Source organism: Schistocerca americana, chromosome 11 (assembly GCF_021461395.2).
Source record: "Schistocerca americana isolate TAMUIC-IGC-003095 chromosome 11, iqSchAmer2.1, whole genome shotgun sequence".
Taxonomy (NCBI): domain Eukaryota; kingdom Metazoa; phylum Arthropoda; class Insecta; order Orthoptera; family Acrididae; genus Schistocerca; species Schistocerca americana.
Window position 1 is genome coordinate 195,022,447 of NC_060129.1, and position 15,138 is coordinate 195,037,584.

The 15,138-nt window shown below is 42.4% G+C and overlaps 1 protein-coding gene across 1 annotated transcript in view; it reads right to left on the bottom strand.

The window, feature by feature from the left end:
- LOC124553622 (formin-like protein 5) overlaps positions 1-15,138 on the bottom strand; it is a 164,785-nt gene that overhangs the window by 135,535 nt on the left and 14,112 nt on the right. The gene's annotated exons all lie outside the window — the stretch shown is intronic.

A 15,138-nucleotide genomic window follows, 5' to 3' on the forward strand; every position in this document is an offset into this window, starting at 1 on the left:
TCAGAAAACATCGTTCTTGTGCAACGCAGCTAGCTCTTTATTCGCACGAAGTAATGGCCGCTATCGACAGGGGATCTCAAGTTGATTCCGTATTTCTGGATTTCCGGAAAGCTTTTGACACCGTTCCTCACAAGCGACTTCTATCCAAGCTGCAGGCCTATGAGGTATCGTCTCCGTTGTGCGACTGGATTCGTGATTTCCTGTCAGGAAGGTCGCAGTTCGTAGTAATAGACGGCAAATCGTCGAGTAAAACTGAAGTGATATCAGCTGTTCCCCAGGAAAGCGTCCTGGGACCTCTGCTGTTCCTCATCTATATAAATGACCTGGGTGACAATCTGAGCAGTTCTCTTAGGTTGTTCGCAGATGATGCTGTAATTTAGCATCTAGTAATCTCATCCGAAGACCAGTATCAGTTGCAAAGCGATTTAGAAAAGATTGCTGTACGGTGTGGCAGGTGGCAGTTGACGCTAAATAACGAAAAGTGTGAGGTGATTCACACGAGTTCCAAAAGAAATCCGTTGGAATTCGATTACTCGATAAATAGTACAATTCTCGAGGCTGTCAATTCAACTAAGTACCTGGGTGTTAAAATTACGAACAACTTCAGTTGGAAAGACCACATAGATAATATTGTGGGGAAGGCGAGCCGAAGGTTGCGTTTCATTGGCAGGACACTTAGAAGATGCAACAAGTCCACTAAAGAGACAGCTTACACTACACTCGTTCGTCCTCTGTTAGAATATTGCTGCGCGGTGTGGGATCCTTACCAGGTGGGATTGACGGAGGACAAAAGGGTGCAAAAAAGGGCAGCTCGTTTTGTATTATCACGTAATAGGGGAGAGAGTGTGGCAGATACGATACGCGAGCTGGGATGGAAGTCATTAAAGCAAAGACGTTTTGCGTCGCGGCGAGATCTATTTACGAAATTTCAGTCACCAACTTTCTCTTCCGAATGCGAAAATATTTTGTTGAGGCCATCCCATATAGGTAGGAATGATCATCAAAATAAAATAAAAGAAATCAGAGCTCGAACAGAAAGGTTTAGGTTTCGTTTTTCCCGCGCGCTGTTCGGGAGTGGAATGGTAGAGAGATAGTATGATTGTGGTTCGATGAACCCTCTGCCAAGCACTTAAATGTGAATTGCAGAGTAATCATGTAGATGTAGAGGTATTTGAAAGAAATGAAAAAGAAACTGGAAATAAGCAGTCACAATTAATTGTACATAGTTGGCCGGAATCTACATAAAAAAGTAGTATCGTCGTCTCCTCCGTATCATGCATTTTTCGGCGCCCATTCTATACTTGGAAACCTTTACAAAGGTCGTAATATTTGCGTCGGAGCACCAGAACAGCGCCTAGAGATGAAAGACGTGATTCCAGAGCGTTTGAATGCAGCAGTTGGCAGTACTAGCTGGGACGGCGCATTAGGTCCAGTTCCCTCGGCGCGTCCTTGAAACAACCGAGCAGCGGCACAGGGGACCAGTTCAGCCGATCGGTCCTTCCCGCGCGCCACAATTTTTGCCGCCAGTGAACTTGCGTGGACACGTGCGGTCGCGTAATTACGCGCCTTTCGTAGCACTAGCTAAAGTGTCCGCTGCGTCTATTCCCTTTCAGGGCGGTATGCAGTCCGGTCCGGTGACGTCACGCCGCACGTGACGGGCCGCAGTGAAAGTCCACAGAGAGAGAGAGAGAGAGAGAGAGAGAGAGAGAGAGAGAGAGAGAGAGAGAGAGAGATTCCGAACGTGGCGGGCAGCCAGCTGATCAAATGGGGCCATCTCAGTAGAGGCTGCAGGGCACGGAGCGGGCGAGTGGAGTCTCTATGCGAGCTGAGCGCCTTGGCGAGAAAGTGACGACTCTCCTCAACAATACGCGCCTCGAGACAGCAGAACTGCAGTCAACGGATGCGTTGTTGAGGCTGCACCATTGCTTGTCAATTGTTTGGGCCAAACGAAACCATAGGCTCCCTACATATTACACAATGGATTTTTTACTAAATTTTCACAGCCAAACGCGCTGTAGGAAATAGCCAATTGGGGTATCAAAGTGATCAGCGCGTGGTCTAGTTTTGGGGGAAAAAACATTAAAGTGAGCAGGGTAATTAAGAAAACCTTAATCATTGATTAAAGGGAAAGTTGATACATTTCACGAGCAGCTGCTTCTAGCTATGTAAATGAAGTGTTAAACAGTTCAAGGCCTAGCTGTTTCGCGTATAAAAAGTTGCATTTCTGCGATATTTAACTGCCTTAAAGGCTTTCTTCGAATCAAATACTAAATTTGAGACATTTGGAGAACTGAAGACATTACGAAGGCAAGTAATTAGTCAAACAGTTGCTTTCTTCGAGGTATAATTGTTTCGCATATAAAAATTTGAACAGGTGTGGTATTTAACTGCGAAACTCGCTTCCTTCGAATGGAGCACTAAATTCAGGACATTTCGAGATCAGAAGACGGTAGGAAAGAACGTGTCAGTCAGAATGCTCATACTCTCAGAACAAAAATTTCTGAAAAAAAGGTAATACTTTTGTGAAATGATTCGTCTAAAAGGGAGAAATAAAAATAGAGACACATCTTATGTGCACTAAAATCATACTCGAAGTCATGTACAGCGAAAGAGGTAACGATTGAGGTTAAAAGTTTAACTTAGAATTTTAAGTACATCCAAAAGGATATTTGTGTAATGGGTTATGTAGATCACGCAGTCTGCTGATGTGTGGTTCAAATGGCTCTGAGCACTATGCGACTTACCATCTGAGGTCATCAGTCCCCTAGAACTTAGTACTAGTTAAACCTAACTAACTTAAGGACATCACACACATCCATGCCCGAAGCAGGATTCGAATCCGCGGTCGCGCGGTTCCAGACTGAAGCGCCTAGAACCGCTCGGCCACACCGGCCGGCGCTGATGTGTGACCTTGACGTAATATTTCCAACAATTTTTCGGTCTCAAAAGTTTTTCAGCAGAGATTGCTTCGAATATATGCAAAGGGCGCTGAACCCCATTTGCTATGCATCATTCCTGAGTCGCCTCAGGCGTTTCTCTAATACATTTTATTTCTCACTTGTAGACAAATCATTTCACAAAACATTTGATCATTCTTTTTGTCCATATTTTTTTTCAAATATTTACTGTTCTTACGCAACTAGCTACTACATCCAAAAAACTTTGAAGCGCATGTGTGACAGAATAGTACTAAAAGATTTGTTACTTATCTACGTCCAGTTACCAAGTATCAACTACGTAACGGTTGTTATTTTTTGTAAAGTAGGGATTGTCACTTTTTAAACACAGGCGGTACAACGCCAGCAAGTTAATGTAACAGCGGCCGAAAAATCAGCGCACACGAGAATGCTTCAAAACGATTTGTCTCATTAAATATGGGAGGGGAAGTCTTTATCTCAATACTGACGCCAAATATAAAATTTAATTCTTGTTACGCTTCGAATGTCCACATGACCCAGTTTATTTTTGGTTGGCTTCTAATGTTTATATTTTTTGTAGTCAAAGATTTATAGGTAAAGTACACCTCACTCGTGACATAAGAAGACCTCGAGTCGTGCATTAATCTCCGAAGCTGCATCCAGTATGGTGGCTCGATTTTCTTGAATATTTTATAATGCATCGTTAAAATTGATAATGAAGGTAAATGGCTGATATGTCGCTGTAATAATTTTCAGAAACTTCAATATATGTAGAGCAGTTTATAGTGGAATATTCAGACAGCATGAAGACGAAATACACAAACATCGGTTTTGTTTATGTAAGATAGCAAAACACTCGGTTTACATTTAAGTGAATGGGCGATCGTTTATTGATTATTAATCACAGGTTGATAGAGGTACCATTGTTTATGTATTCTTGCTTCCACAACACTGTTTATATGAAAGACATTCCAGATTATAACATTCTTTCTCTGAAGAAGTGTAGTACACCATAAATACACTCTTTAGCACTTACTTTTAAATATTTCAACTCAATCTATGACAGTCTCAGCCCACTTTACAAAACTTCCAGAACGATAATTAATAGTTAGTGTACTTCAATGTAGCTTTTGTGCTTCGTGCACATCGTGCCTCCAACCAGACCAAAAAAAGGAAAAACTCCTTCTCTATCGACTCATTATCCTTGAACTGTCTCCGATCTGAGTAATGCTAGTTTCACAACAATTCCCGCAAATGTGAAGTCACTCGCAATACCGAGGACCGCATGCTCGGCTATCGACTTTGTGGCAAGGGAAAATATGAACGTAATTGCTACTCGATTCACTCACAGCAGCTTGGGAAGCTGTCCTGTTAGGTTTCTGCCTAAGCACACATTCGGAAATCGCCGCATATTCGAAAATGATTGCCGGAACTACAAACTATTACACTACCAAAGATGAGACAGCTCCGTCATTTAGTTTGCCAGCTATGGACTTTTAAACAGTGGATACATTTTTTTGGACCCCTCTGTATTATTGATGACTCAAGCGTCTGTGTATCTGCTGTGTTTATTAAGCTTATGGAAAAAAACTATGAACTTATGCACCAAGCTAATGCACGGAAGTTCGAATATTTCAGAAATTGGGCGTGGGGAAAGCGGTTACTGGTGTCGTATGACGTTGTTGTTGTTGTGGTCTTCAGTCCTGAGACTGGTTTGATGCAGCTCTCCATGCTACTCTATCCTGTGCAAGCTTCTTCATCTCCCAGTACCTACTGCAATCTACATCCTTCTGAATCTGCTTAATGTATTCATCTCTTGGTCTCCCTCTACGATTTTTACCCTCCACGCTGCCCTCGAATACTAAATTGGTGATCCCTTGATGCCTCAGAACATGTCCTACCAACCGATCCCTTCTTCTAGTCGTTGTGCCACAAACTCCTCTTCTACCCAATTCTATTCAATACCTCCTCATTAGTTATGTGATATACCCACCTAATCTTCTGCATTCTTCTGTAGCACAACATTTCGAAAGCTTCTGTTTTCTTGTCCAAACTGTTTATCGTCCACGTTTCACTTCCATACATGGCTACACTCCATACAAATACTTTCAGAAACGACTTCCTGACACTTAAAGCTATACTCGATGTTAAAAAATTTCTCTTCTTCAGAAACGATTTCCTCCCCATTGCCAGTCTACATTTTATATCCTCTCTACTTCGAACATCATCAGTTATTTTGTTCCCCAAATAGCAAAACTCCAGTATTACTTTAAGTGTCTCTTTTCCTAATCTAATTCCCTCGGCATCACCCGATTTAATTTGACTACATTCCATTATCCTCGTCTTGCTTTTGCTGTTGTTCATCTTATACCATCCTTTCAAGACACGGTCTATTCCGTTCAACTGCTCTTCCAAGTCCTTTGCTGTCTCTGACAGAATTACGATGTCGTCGGCGAACCTCAAAGTTTTTATTTCTTCTCCATGGATTTTAATACCTACTCAGAATTTTTCTTTTGTTTCGTTTACTGCTTGCCCAATATACAGATTGAATAACGTCAGGGAGAGACTACAACCCTGTCTCACTCCCTTCCCAACCACTGCTTCCCTTTCATGTCCTTCGACTCTTATAACTGCCATCTGCTTTCTGTGCAAATTGTAAATAGCCTTTCGCTCCCTGTATTTTACCCCTGCCACCTTCAGAATTAGAAGAAGAAAAAATATAATTAACCAAAAAAGAACTGCTCCAGAAATACTGCCTTCAGTACTCTAGGTGCTTTTTTAAAAAGTTGTATTGTTTCTGTGGTTGGTAGTTGGTAAGTTTGCACGGATGGGAGAAGGCAGCAGCTCGCGTCCTTGCCGTTGCCGGCTGCGTACCGCTAGAGGCGTGAACCCGGAACTCCAGCTACGAGAACCGGCGGAGCAGAAGGTCGCGCTGTACCGAGCCGAGCTGGAGGCTTGCAGAAGGCTACGTGAGACGACTCCAGCGGCCGCCTGCGTTTCATAACGCCGCTTCCAGCTCACGGGAAAGGGCGATCCGTAGGTGACGTCTGCCGCCAGGACTTTCACCGGTGACTCAAAACGTTGTTACCAGCGTATTGGTCCACCTCTGGAGCGCAGTGCAACAGAGATCTTGGGTGGCACGAATTTAACAGGCGCTTGGTAGGTTTTCGGAAGTATGGACGTCACGTGAGCACGCACAGGTCACGTAGTTGCCTTAAGCCGTCGGCACACGGACCGTGCATCCGAACGTTGAGCGTGCCGAGTTTCTGACGTCACAGCGTGGAATAGCACGTTCGGGAGTCTTTCCAAACCGAAGACGTTGTAAAAAATAACTAGACTCACTGATGGCGCTGCAGTCGCGGGATAATTATAGTGGTTGTAGTCTGATGTGTTGTGTAGTATTGTTGTTTATGAAGACCCTGATTCAACGTTCTATATTTGTTGGGGCGTACATACAGTATTTGTTACTCGTAATTCTACTGTCTGTACGTTCCAAATCAAAAGAAGTACAACGGTGAAGAGTTGTGCAGCGATTAATTGTACAAATAAATTCGAGAAAGGAACGAATATTACATTTCACATGTATGTGGATATTTTAAGTTGTTTTGTATGTCGGTGCACTTGCTTAATAAATGTTTTTGTAACACGGTATTAGCATAATGTCTGTGCATCTATTTGTAGATTTCCTTTCTCAAAACCACAGCTGTTACAAAAATGGTTACACGTTGTCCGGAGGCAAGATTTCCGACCGACAGAATACCATTTTATATGTTCTGATCATTTTGAAGATAGTTGGCTGATCGGTCGTGTTTTCATGGTCTGGGTTAGGTTGAAACTTGATAATTTGGTCGTGAGTTGCCAAAGCACTATGCCGTATATAACGCACTTCTCGTCATAAAATCTAAAGCGAGGTAGAGTCAGAAAATATCTATTAATATAGTGGGCAAATCTTCGAGTATTTTGATGAATTTTGCGTACATCTATCGTAAATGAACTACGAAAAATGCTAGGGGTCCAGTCCATGACTTTTAGTTACGGCAGATTCCAAGTAGTACGTAAGATAAATTCATAAACAGTGACTAGTTGCTGTTTGTTCGTAAATTAAAAAGTATATTGTAGTAACGTATTTAAATGAGGCATTATGTTTGTGACCTAAGTCGAGGGAAGGCATTTTATAACCAAAAGCGATGTATAGACATTCGAACTCCGCGAGTCAGTTTACCACTATAATGGCCGCCAGCCAGCAATTCAATTTGTCCGCTCTTCACAGTCGACCACTCGTGCGGTTGTGGGGGCCCGTTGCGAACGTGCAGAGCAGTATCTGGCATGTCAGATATTGTGAGCGTGCGTCTGAGCGTTGACCAATGAGATGGCACAACGCCACCTACGTCACACGCAAGCCGTCTCCCTTCAGTACAGAGTTGTGAGGCGCCATATTGGCATTAATTTCGAGCCTATACGTATATATGCCGTTTCTGAGCACCAGCAAATTGAGAATCATTGGAAAACCCTTTGTTAACTGTGTGATCCGCTGCAATAAAATAATGAGAAACAGCATATTCGTGGCAAAAGAATTATTGTAACTTGCTTAGGCTATTTGAAGGCAGCAATACACTGAGGATGCAGCCAAAACGCATTGTTTTTGGTGCAATTTTTATCATTAAATTTCAGTAAGTAACATAGCTACGATTAAAGCTTTCAGCAAGTGATAACACAGGTAAGTTTTTATAAACAGATAATACTCTCCCGTAGCAGATTTAGCGTGGTGGGTAGTGTCATTGATTCGCGAAATTTTTATTTTTGGGCGGTGGTTCACCACTCACCAGTGCATAAATTTTTTCTCTAACGTTTGCGTTTTTCTTAGGTTCTTTTACTTTATTATCAATTTAATATAAGTAAATAGCAAATTTCTGATGTTATGTAAATATAAGGTCACCTTTCTTTGGGTGTTCGATTGGCTCGATCTACAGGACAGCTTGCGCTACTTGTGTAAATATATTTTGCTCCTTTTTCTTTTACGCTTCGTAATTCACGTGTTGCAAAGTTTCTGCTACTGGGTAGGAACAGTGATGAAGTAAGACAGACCTTGGGGTTTTACTAAGATGTCGGAATGATGAAATAATGTTTATCTTATGTAAAGTATTGCAAATTTGTGTCGCACTGTTTGTAATGGAACTTTTATAAGCCTGTGTCCTTATTGATTCGACTTGGTACTTTCCTTTTCATGGACGATGGAGGAAATGTGCGTTTTAATAGTGGTGACGTGGGAATTTTACGTGCGCCCGTTTAGTAAACAGTGTGATTTACGAACTAGAAACTTCCCGCAACTGCCACTGGAGTGCGTTGCGATCGAGTGTACCACGTTGGGGCCCACGTACAGTGTGCACAAGTCGCATCATTCCTGAGCGTTCAGCAGCACGTTGAACTTGGCACGGTCAACCTCAACGTTCAACAACACGGTCCGTGTGCCGACGGATTTAAATTCCACGCCGGTATTTCGTGGTCGTGGTGCTAGCGCCAAAGGCGTCCCAGATGTGTCTTCCATCAGGTTCGCGTTAGTCGAATTATATGGCAAACACACTGATGTGAACTGACTGTAATGCTAGTCAAACCACTGTAGCCCGATTCTGTCCTTGTGACACGGAGTGTTATCCTGTTGGAAAATGCCATCGTCATCGAACATGACGTCAAACGTGAAGGGATGCAGATGGTTCCGAATAATGTTCACGTACTCCACAGCCGTTGTTGTGTCTTAGATTTCTGCCACACGTCCTATGGAAGCCCAGGTGAATGTTCCACATAGCTTAAAGCTGCCCCAGGCGTGCGGATTCCTGGCGCACACGCGGTGCAACGTTTGCAGTAGCTATTCGCCTAGACGACTGTACTTCTTCTGGGCTAAGCTGCTTGCTGTGAACTTGTTTCAAGCCGGCAAGTGCACCCACGTCATCAGTAAACATCACAGCATTTTGTATTCACTTTGTTCTCAGCCTGCGCCCTTTATGAAGTTGAGGTTGAGGATGTCATTCCTCAACTTCATAAAGGGCATTTCGTATTCACTTTGTTCTCAGCCTGCGCCCTTTATGAAGTTGATATGATGTCATTCCTCAACCTCAAGTTGAGGTCATAGCACTTGCCAGCTAGAAAAATAGAAGAATAGTTCAACACTTGAAACAAGTTCACAGCAAGCAGTTTAGCCTAGAAGAAGTACAGTCGTCTAGGCGAACAGCTTGTAAATATATATATCACATCTGATTTACCGAAGACACTGCCCAACTGCTATGATATGTATTTCATCGCCTTCGTAATTTATTTTTGAGCCCTTGTAAAATTTTTCTGTTCTCGATGATTTTAATTTAATTTTTACGTGAAGCTGGGTATGCAGCACCATACTGGCTGACGAAATTAAAAACAGGTTTTGCGAACAACGCTGCCTTATCCATAACGCAATGAGGATGGGCTGAAGAATACGAGTTCGACAAAAAATAAAAAAAATAGTCAAGCGGCATTATATGCAGGGTGTCCCAAAAAACACCGACAGACTTTAGAGACGGGTTCCTTCTACAGAAATAAGTAAAAATATCTCTAGTAAACATGGGCTCTAAAATACTTACTTTAAGAGGTATGAGCTCTTGTTCATCTTAGCTAGTGTAAAACACATGTCTTCAGCTGAACAAGTGATCACAGCGTTCAACGTACGCATTTCAGGATCTATCTTTTACCAGACATTTGTTCCTCCCAACGACTGCTCATATCTCTTAAGGAATGGGCTTCAGAGCACTTGTTTACTATACAGTTTTTCTTGTTTTGGTGTAAGGTACCTATCCCTAAAGTTTGCCGGTGCTTTTTTTTTTTTGGGGACATCCTGTATATATATACTCTTTTGGCATTCTGTTTGACTCTACCAGAACCAATATTTATGCAGTCACAAAATTCTGCTAGTGAAATTAAAACGGTAATCACATGAAAGGCATTCCGCTATGTTGAATGCCATCACATCTCAGCAACAGAAAACAAGAGGGTCACATTTAGCGAATGTTATACAGGGTTAAAACTGAATTCCGAGTAGGATAACAATTAACATCGAGTCCCGCACGGTTGAATGCTTAGGTTGCTTCTATTGTTGAACTTGATTTACCGAAGACACTTGAGGGGACTAGTCAAAGACATTCAGTATGGAGTCCCACAGCGTTCAATCCTTGCTCCGCTCCTATTCTCGACATACCCGTTTTCAGAGATGGTGTAATTGATTTTGGTGCCCTCTCGCAAAAAATTTCTGTAGATCATTTTGGAAATTTTATTTTATTTTTAGCTCAAAATGGGTACGTAAAAAATGTTGCCTCCTCGATAACGCAAAGAGATAAAAATTAAAGTAAAATCTCCAAAAACATCTACAGGATTCCTATAAGGGCCGAAAAATAAATTACGCCACCAAAATAGGCATGTAGCTTGATACTGGTCCAAAAAAAAAAAAAAAACGACATTTGACCTGTGTCCTAGTGTCTTCGGTAAATCATTTATATGGGTCAGGAATAGCAGTCGGACAAACATTGAAACTTATGGGACTCCATCTTTTTAATTTTTGTTAGACAAATCACTTACGTTGTCCACCAGAAATGAAAATAGGTCCTTCAAAACACGGTACCTACGGTGATGTTCGCTGATGATGTGCGTATAATGACGAACCGCCCAACCACGGACTAGTATCAGCTAGGACTGTGCAACCCGTGGAACGAAGTTTGCAGCAAACAGTCCAGCCATTAACTGCTGTAGAAGTATTACAATAAATATCGATTTGCAAAATAAGACGTCCGTTACAAAAGTGAACACAGCTGGAAATAGATGGTGTCCCTTGGCCTCGATCTCACGCTACGAGGCGATCACAAGGAATAGAAAGCTACAGGATTCGTCTGGCGCTTGCGAATGGGATAATTACGATAATGTCGCCAGGGTAAACGAACGTCCGGGAAGTCGAATGTCCTACGAAATGGAGAGTGCGAAACTAGGCGATACTTGGCTGATTAATCACCTATCGGGCTGACTGGGTGACTTCCCATGTCCCCAGGTTCCTACACTTTCACTGCTTCGAGAGGATATTGCAACTGCTAACCGTCTTCCGTGGGAATCTCGGTACTTGCGATCAGTAATTACTATTTTCTATCTCTGTGGTGTTCCTCTATCTACATCTAAATTCGGCACACCACTGTGAAGTGCATGGCCGAGAATACTTCTCATCTATATTAAAATTTTTAAAAGTTTAACAGAGTAAGTCAAGTATGCATGTTACAGATAGAAACCGTATGTGTCTCATTGCGGTGTAACTCAAAAGTCAGGTAAGTTACCCAGACTATATTTATCCAGTATTTGAAAATAAAAGCACTTAGCGCTTTACAGCAAACTGTACACATAATTTCGAACATTTAAATCCCCCAAAAATGTTGAAAGGAAAAAAAGTTTGTCACTTACTATGCTCCCGTAGTAATACTGCAGCACCTGGCGTGATATTTTAATTTAGTACTTCTGTACTATTAACTCTATTCGAAAGACACTTTGCCAACAGAGTACATACATAACATCGAAAGTGATATTACTTTGGTGTAGAAATTTTAGAAAGGTATAACCTACATTTGACTGAACAATAGGTTTTATTCCACAATCTAGATTACAGTTTTACGCCATTCTCAAGAATTCCAAGTATCAAAATCTATTAGACTTCAGTAAAGCAAAAGTAATTTTTTTCTTTATTGTATTTCGACTTCCCCCTCCCCCAGAGAGAAGGCAGGCTGGAATCAGCGTAATACGCCGCTCTGCAGCCCAAAGTTAAAAAACTTAATAACATAACAATAAAAAAGAGGTGATAAAACAGTGAGTGTTTAAAACTGGTACATGCGGAAAAGTTGTGAAGACAAAAACGTTAATGATGGTGATCAAAATTAATAAAAGTGTGTAACTTCTGTTATATAAAACAATTTTGTCAAAAGTAAATGCGAGAACATTTGTGTAATGCGCTAATTTGCTGGCAATTGGCGTCACTTATTCACTTGATGGTTGTGGAATAAAACAGATGACCAAATCACAGGTTTGAAACTTACCTACACTTTGTCTAAGCAGTCACTGACATAAACAAAAGCGAAGCGATCGCCAAAGAGCGTTAGTGACGTCATGGGTAAGCAGGCTGTTGCGTGACCCTGTGGCTTTCTAGTCTTTGATGATCGCTTCGCTTATGTTTATGTCAGTGGTTGCTTAGACGCAGTGTAGTTAAATTTAAAACCTGTGATTCAGTCATCTGTTTTATTCCACAACCGTATCAGGTGAAAAAGTCATGCTAATTGGTAGCAAATTAACCTATTACACAAATGTTCTCGCATTCACTTTTGGCAAAACTGGTTTATATATCGGGAAATACGTGTTGCGGGTGAAGATCAGATAGTATATTACTTCAGTCTCATGAGTGGCTGTATCGAAATAATTCAATAAATTAGACCTAGGTGGAGGTTCAGCAACAATGTTATTTCTACGCGCGATTTGCGATTGGAACAAGGAAAGAGGGTTTTACGGCACGCACTGTTAGGTGGCATCCGAATATTGACGTAGATGTAGATTGTTTACAGTGGTGATCGCTAACCGTATGCTGAAATGTTCTTAGTCCTACGTCACATTTGCTTGGTTGAGGACAAGTTGTCAATACCTACATTTCTTTCTGAATTTCACTAGAACATTCTGGCGTTTCGACCTTCTTACACAAGGGAGAACTGTGCTCCGAAATTGTGTTGACCACTATTCACGAGGCATTATCACAGTTGCTGGATGATAACGCCACCCTACACTGACGTAAACGGATTATTTCGTTCACTCCCTGTGGAGAAGCGAGAAAAATTTACGACTGTCCACCAGTGGCCCTTTGTACTAAGAGTTACGCAGCCGAGAGGACAAGAAAGGAAGGGAAAAAGCCAACTATAAAGTCTGTCTCTCCGTAGAGCGGGGCGTCCGCTTTTCCTGGCCAGGAAACTTTCCCTCCCACGGCGACGAGAAAGCTGACGAGGTCCCGGGCGGCCGAAAAGGCACGATCGATTAAGACGACCGTCCAACTCGCGGCCCATTAGACCGGCGCCGCACAAAACACCCCTCGGACTCTGCGCGGTATTGCTAGTTCTGCGCGCGAGCATAGACATCGACAGCGGCTGGAATCGATAGTTACGCAACGAACGAGAAATCAGCGCCGTGTGGAAATACTTGTGAATACGTTAGTTATGTTTCGCCATATCCCCGCCGTTACGTAGGTAGAATTGAGGATTGTGTGCTTTTTTATTTTTTTCATTATCTTGGAACGTAAGTCGCAGAGGCTTTGTGCGTCGTAAGAGGTACGGCAATTATGAACCAGCAATTTGTTCGGGCGCTGATCAGTCATTCTCCGTATACAGCCAGGAGCCTGCAACGATCACACGATAAATCCTAGCTGTGACTGTTCCGCCAACATTGTGATACAGATTACACACGCACGAAGCTGTGAAGTAGGGCAGAGTCTCGCAAGACTTTAGACAGAATTACCGGTGCAAGTTCAAAATATCGCAGCTGCATAGAGTCTTCGTTCGTCTCACCAAGCAACACAAGAAATAAAAATAATATGATTTAGAACGGGTAGAAAGTATTTTTCTGTATGATTAACACCTCTAACTGTAACGATTAGGCTGGCCAGTGTGGCCGAGCGGTTCGAGGCGCTTCAGACTGGAACCACGCGACCGCTACGGTCGCAGATTCGAATCCTGCCTCGGGCATGGATGTGTGTGATGTCCTTAGGTTAGTTAGGTTTAAGTAGTTCTGAGTTCTAGGGGACTAATGACCTCAGATGTTGAGTCCCATAGTGCTCAGAGCCATTTTGTAATGATTATAGAACAGTGGTTCTCAAGCCTTCTTAGACCTTTACCCCTGAGTGCTAGTACCCCTGTCCCGCTTCCCCGTCATCAACATTAGCGCTAATTAATTTTTGAATGAAAACAATTTTCTCTGAACACTTTTATTTTTTAACATGATGAAAGATAAATTATATTTCGTTTTTGTAGGTATTTTATTAAGTCTCCATCTAGTGTGACATTTGGCACCGCTTATTTCTAACAATCTTCTTTTATCGAATGATGAAGTAGTTCTCAGTTGCAACATGCAAATCCTCCTCAGGAAAGACGTTGAAAGCGGACAAGCCCGCATCTCGTGGTCGTGCGGTAGCGTTCTCGCTTCCCACGCCCGGGTTCCCGGGTTCGATTCCCGGCGGGGTTAGGGATTTTCTCTGCCTCGTGATGGCTGGGTGTTGTGTGATGTCCTTAGGTTAGTTAGGTTTAAGTAGTTCTAAGTTCTAGGGGACTGATGACCGTAGATGTTAAGTCCCATAGTGCTCAGAGCCATTTGAACCATTTTTTTTTGAAAGCGGACATTTGTTACAAAACGTGGTTTCCCTGCATCATTTCTCTCCCTAATGAAATTTGCTTCGCCCTTACCACGGCACCCTATCCAAAATCAACCAAGCGCAAACTTCTGCGCTATTCTTTTCATTTGTAATTCACTTGGCTGCTGAACTACTTAGGTCTGAAATCGCGAAAATTGGAAGGCTGCACACTGCCATTGCTTCTTATCTGATGACCGCCCCCTAATAATATTGTGAAGGCCATACGACAGGCCGGCCGAAGTGGCCGTGCAGTTAAAGGCACTGCAGTCTGGAACCGCAAGACCGCTACGGTCGCAGGTTCGAATCCTGCCTCGGGCATGGATGTTTGTGATGTCCTTAGGTTAGTTAGGTTTAACTAGTTCTAAGTTCTAGGGGACTAATGACCTCAGCAGTTGAGTCCCATAGTGCTCAGAGCCATTTGAACCATTTGAACCCTACGACAGTGTAATAAGCATTTCAAAGTTGCTGTTGTGTTGTGCTATGAATCAGTTCGTTTATTGCCGCAAAGTGAGTTACGAATCAGTATCTGGTCTGTTGCTGCCTACAACTCGCACAAGGCAATTTTATGGGATATTTTGAACACACGTGATATATATGTTCCAATTTTTACTGTTACAGATGCATGGTAAGAAGAAGAAAGTATGTGTGTTGAGGCGGACTATGTGAGGAAGATGTTCGTTCATACACTCGTTTCACACGCTGTAACGTCCGCCACACAGTCCCACGTTCTAATGCTAGTTCTGAAATAAAAAAATGTAATGATTGATAATTTATGTAATCTGTCTT